We start from the raw sequence: 6,000 nt of genomic DNA on the forward strand, positions 1-6,000 counted from the left end.
GAAGTCCATGGAAATTGAAGACCATGGTCGACGTGGAATCGGAAATGGCTGTAGGAGTTCATAAGGGCGATGCCGAGGATTCTTAGATCTTGAACAGATGTCGCACGAGAGGACAAAATCTTTCACATCCTTTCACATTTGGGGCCACCAAAAATCTTGAGAAATAAGCTCCAAGGTCTTGTTGAATCCAAAATGTCTCGCAGTTGGAAAATCGTGGCGAGATTGAAGAACTCGGAGTTGTGTTGGTCCTTTTGGGATATATAACCGCTCCTCAAAGTATAAAAGATCTCCCTCTATCTTGAACTTGTCGTCATTGGTACGCTGCTTAATATCAATGGCTACTGAATCTTCAATGGTCATGGCACGTACCTGATTCAGGAAGTCACCATCAATTGGCACAATAGTAGCGCAAAGTTGAAATTGCTCTGGCTTCAACAATGTCGTACATTGTTGATCAAACGCTATTTCTCCAGCCTTTGGTACAAGATACGATCTCCTCGATAAGGCATCAGATAGTCCTTGCTGCTTTCCAAGTCGATAAGTGATAACAAAATCGAACCTAAATAGCAACATACTCCACCAAGCTTGACGTCAATTTAAAACTCGAGCCGACATGAAATACTCCAAATTCTTGTGATCTGTGTATACGGTCACTGGATGTGCAGCTCTTTCAAGAAAGTGATCCCATTTTTGGAAAGAATCCACTATACCAAGAAGTTCTTTATTGTGGATCTCATAATTGATTTCAGCAGCAGAGAACTTTTGAGAATAGAATGCAACCGGATGGAGCTTCTTGTCTTCTCCCATTTGTGAAAGTACAACTCCCAAAGCAAAATCCGAAGCATCAGTTTCTAAATAAAAGGTCTTTGTAAAGTCTGGATGTACCAAGATTGGAGCCGTAGTAAATATGGTCTTCAGGTCTTGAAACGCCTTCTCCGCTAGAGGTCCCCATTCCAGCTTATCCTTGCATGTCGAAGTTGTTTTAAGAGACTAGAAATCAAGGGTAACGGATAACGATTCTTCTTTGTTACCTTATTGAGGCCTTGATAGTCCACGCACATCCGTAGCGAGCCATCTTTCTTCTTCACAAATAAGATGGGTGCTCTAGCTGACGATTTTGAATGAAAGATGAAGTTCTTGGCTAGATTCTCGTTGATGTACTTTCGCAACTCTGCCAACTTCATCTGCGATAGATTGTAGATTAGGCCAAAAGGCAGTTGTGCTCCTTCCTGCAAGTCTATGGCGCAATCATATGGTCGGTGTTCCGGTAGCATGTTGGCATTCTTCTTTTGAAACACGTCTTTAAAATCTTTATATTGCTCAGGTATATTTGTTGTCGAGATCTTCTCCCCAGTAGTTGGAGCCGCATAAATGACAAACGATGTACCTTTCTTGGATGATTTTATAAACGCTCTTGCTCCAATGAATAAGGATTTCTCTATTTGGGGTTTTCTACTAGGCTTGCTCTTGGGTGGTTTTGTGAGAAAGGTCATCTTCCGCAACCTCCAATCTATGGATGGGTTATGCTTTTCCAACTAGGAAAGACCAAGAATAATAGGATTTGATGGAGTTCTAATAATATTGAAAATAATATGACTACTATGGCCCTTAAACATCACTTCTATAGGTTCTGATTCATGGGTGACACTACCAGACAATAAAGGTCGCCCATCTATGACCTCAACATGAACAGATTTGGATTTTTGTAGTACAGGGATCTTATGACACTTCGCAAATTCTTCGTCTAAGAAACAAGTAGATGCTTTTGAATCTAATAATGCTAAGGTTCTAAGTTTCTAAGGGCCAATAAACAAAGGGATTGTAAAACAAAGGACAGGTTGAGCGGAAAGAAAAGAGTCTGGTTGTTGTTGCGATATTTCACTGTATAGCTGCATGGTTCCTATTGTGGCTAGGCATCCTCGTTTTCTTGAACAAACATGCCCCTAGTCTTGACAATACGTCAATTTTGCTTCTTAAGGCAGTTTCCAACTTTGTGGCCTTCTTCACCGCAATACAAGCATAGACCTTCCTCGATACATTGCTTTTTTTCTTCTAGGGTAAGGAATTTGACACGTACCGCATCAATTTGCATGTTTTTTAGCTCTGAATGTGAATTCACGCTGCTTGCCAACATAATTGGGATGTGGCGAACCGTATGTTGTCTTGAACATTGATCTTGGCGGCGTTGGAATAGGCGATTATCATACTTCACAGCTTGGCTAATAGCTTCGTTGAGCGTTTGTGGATCAGGAAGAGTTAATAGCAAATCCTTCACATCATCCTTTAAACTCCAATAGAATTGACTCATCAATGCTTCTTCGTCCCAATTGATGTCGCATGCTAACTGCCTGAAGTTCGATGCATAGACTGATGTAGAGCGCATCTCTTGTCGTAGTGATCGGATCTTTGTTATAGCCCATCGAACCTTATCGTATTCACCAAATGCTTCTGCAAACGCCTCCAAAAAGGTTTCAAAGTTGTTTAGTATGGACGATAGTTTCTCAAACAAAGGAACAAACCATGATAGAGCTTGCCCTGTAAGTAAGGTTCCAACAAGCCCAACACGTGACTCCTCCGTTGGATAGTGTTTGGGCTGTAAAACTGTTATCAACCTGATTTGATTGACGAATCCTTGAAACTTGGAATGCGTACCATCGAACTTGTCTGGAAGGCTAACTCGGGGCTCCTTATATTGTAGAACCAGCGGTGCTTGTTGAACCTGAGGCAAAGTTGCTTCTCCAAGTATAGAAGTTTGAGGCTGGTGCAACCTAGATTGTGCCATCCCAGATGCTCTATCATTATGAAGCCTTGCCACGACTCCTTCAATCTCTGCAGTTCTTTGCGATAACGTAGCGATGGCATTCATGATAGCATCCAACTTAGACTCCAAACTTTCCGTCATACTAATGTCTTGGCCTCCAGCCATTCTAAGAGAAGGACAAAAATGACTCTACAAGAAGACAATATTGGTTTAGAGGAGGGTACTCCGCAACCTCTAAAATGCCTTAAGAGCTTCAAGAAAAGGGGTAATCCACTCTCTCCAAGAAGAATAAGACTCTAATATTATAACAAAAGAAGTATCAGTTTAGAGGAGGGTAATCCGCAACCTCTAAAATGTTAGTACACTTCCAAGCAGAGGGGTAATCCACACTCTAACAAAGAAGAAACTAGCTCTAATATTTGAGGTGAGTGAAGTCTTGACAAACTGTCATGGACACAGAAATACACACTCGAGATCTAACATGAAGTTCAAGAAGAATTGGTAAGAACTAGATTAATCAGATGAATACAAGAACAACACCAAAGAGGTGAGCTAGAGCTCCAAGAGATGTATTGTCGAGACTGAAGAACTCTTCAGCCTCGATTTCAATATATACTCTTATTTAGGAAGCTTCTCAAGCAACTTCTACCAACTAGGAAGCTTCTTGAAGGTTCCAGAGACTTGCTTCTAGAAGGTTCTAGAAACTTGTCTTTAGAAGGTTCTAAGAACTATGTCCCTAACAATTGCATAATCTAGAGGCTTTTTGATAAAGTTTAGATATGTGTATGGAGAACATGATGTAATTCGTGTTGCAACCAACAAGATCCTTATTTTGTGACAAGGCAATCGATCAATAACGTTGTATGCTTCACAGTTTTGATAACTTGCAACTGATATCAAGTGGAATGATGTTGCACTTATTAGGTAATTTCTCTACGGATTACAATATGAAGTAAAAAAATTAATGCTCAACTTATCTAATCTTTAAACATTGAGTCAAGCAATTGACTTTGCTGTGAAGTGCGACAATGGTCTTTTTGAATTTTGATCTGAGAACTGTACAAGTGGACCTCAATGCTAATATAATTCAATGGCAATATCAATATCTGTTCAACACATACATTCGGAGGTAGAGGATATGCAAATTGATGCAATAGGTTTCAAACCTCTTATTGAGCAAGAAAAGACTTCTCTTCGTCAGAAAGGATTGTACTTATATTGTAAATAACCTAAGTACATTGCTCAATATTGTCCAAAGAAGTGATGCAACCATAAAATGAAAAGTATGGCTATCAAAGAAGATAATATGTTGGAAAACAAGTTTGTCTAGTTACAATAGGGACTGTGCAGTTAGAATCTTATACAACACCTAGTGAAGGTCCTATTCTCTCCTTAGAACCCTCTCCTTGTTTTACAATAAATGTTATTTTAGGACCTAAATATCACAAAGCCTCTGCCTTATTAGATTCAAGAGCCTTAGCATGTTTCTTAGATGAAGAATTTGCTAAAAGACATAGCATATTTTTAGTGAAGAAAACTAAACATGTTCATGTAGAAGTCATAGATGGTTCTTCCTTGTCTTTAGGAGATGTTACTCATTAAACCCTTCCTATAAAAGTAGCAACTAATGGTCATAGTAGCTTTGTAATATTTAATATCATTAAATCTCCTTCTAATCGAGTCATTTTAGATTTATCATGGCTAGAAAAATATAATCCTAAAATAGATTGGACTTCTTGTAGTCTTGACTTTTCTGAAAGTATAACTAAGAGCATAGTTAATCAAGTAGAAAGTCACAAGTCTAATACAATTAAACATGTATTTATAGGTGCAAGAGCTTTCTTGCATGCTGCAAAAAAAAGATCACCTTGTATCATTTATGTCGCACTTATTTCTATTGGTAGAAAGATTTCAAGTAGCATTCTAAGTCAATATTAAGATTTTCAAGATGTAATTGAGAAGAAGAATGCAGATACTCTTCCAGAACATCGTTCCTATGACTATTCAATTGACCTTCAAGAAGGAGCTCAACCGCCATTTGGACCAATCTACAATTTATCACAAAATGAGTTGGCTGAACTTAAGGAATATATTGAAGAAAATCTGGCCAAGAACTTCATACGCCATTCCAAATCTCCAGTAAGAGCTTCAATTTTATTTATGAAGAAAAAAGATGGATCATTTAGGATGTGTTTTAATTATCGAGGACTCAACAAAATCACCATCAAAAACAAGAATCCGCTACCTTTGATATGTAGACCCCTTGATCAGTTGAATTTAGCTAAGATCTATACAAAAATAAATCTACAAAGAGTACATAATTTGATATGCATCAAAGAAGGAGATGAATGGAAGACTGTATTTCGAATAAGGTGTGGATATTTTGAATACAACGTTGTCGTGATGTAACACGACTAATAGGTGAAAGAATGTAGAGATTATTGTAATTTAAGAGATCTTGGTTCAAAGTATTAGAACAAATTATCTTAGAAATATAGTTAATAGTCAAAGGGGTAGACAAATTAAAAGATACCAATGCTGCCTTTTAGAGAGGTAACTTCTACTTACTTTGTAGCACCATAAGTAAGGCAAAATAAAGTAGATTGGAAAAATAAATGATATAGACATCTTTAGGAGGAAGTTAAGAGTAAATTCTAGAAAAAATTACTTAGAAAAATTAGATATTGATACCCAGTTATGAACCAGGGTCGAAATCAGACTATGAGGCACAAAACCAAGTCTCAGCGACGACTCCGGGATTCTTTGGCAGATCAAAGAATGAACTTTGATAGGAGATTGAATAAAGTTTTTATAAGTATTAATTTTGGATGATTTGGAGTTGTAATGACTTTGTAAGAGCTTTGCAAAGTCAAGGTTTGTTTCAAATGACTTGGGTTTTATGAAATAAAATAGGATTTTATTTTGGATGATTTTGAGAGTTTTGAAGCAGATCTATAGGTGAAATTTTGTGGATTTATGGTTATAGTTGTGTTCAATATATGTTGTGAATTTAAGCTCGATCTAATGAATTAAAAGATATTGAAGTTTAAATGGGTCAAGGTCTCAAAAAATAGAATTTTAGGTCTAATGAGGATTTTTGAGATTTCTTGCAATCTACTACTTGGATTGGAGTGAAACTTCGTGAGAAGATATTAGACTTATTTTTCTATGTGATTGAGAATTTTGAGATCAATTGAATGATTCAAAGAAGAGATATTGGCTCTGGAAGATTAGCATCA

This window comes from Physcomitrium patens, chromosome 5, assembly GCF_059467195.1.
Source record: "Physcomitrium patens ecotype Gransden chromosome 5, ASM5946719v1, whole genome shotgun sequence".
Lineage (NCBI taxonomy): Eukaryota > Viridiplantae > Streptophyta > Bryopsida > Funariales > Funariaceae > Physcomitrium > Physcomitrium patens.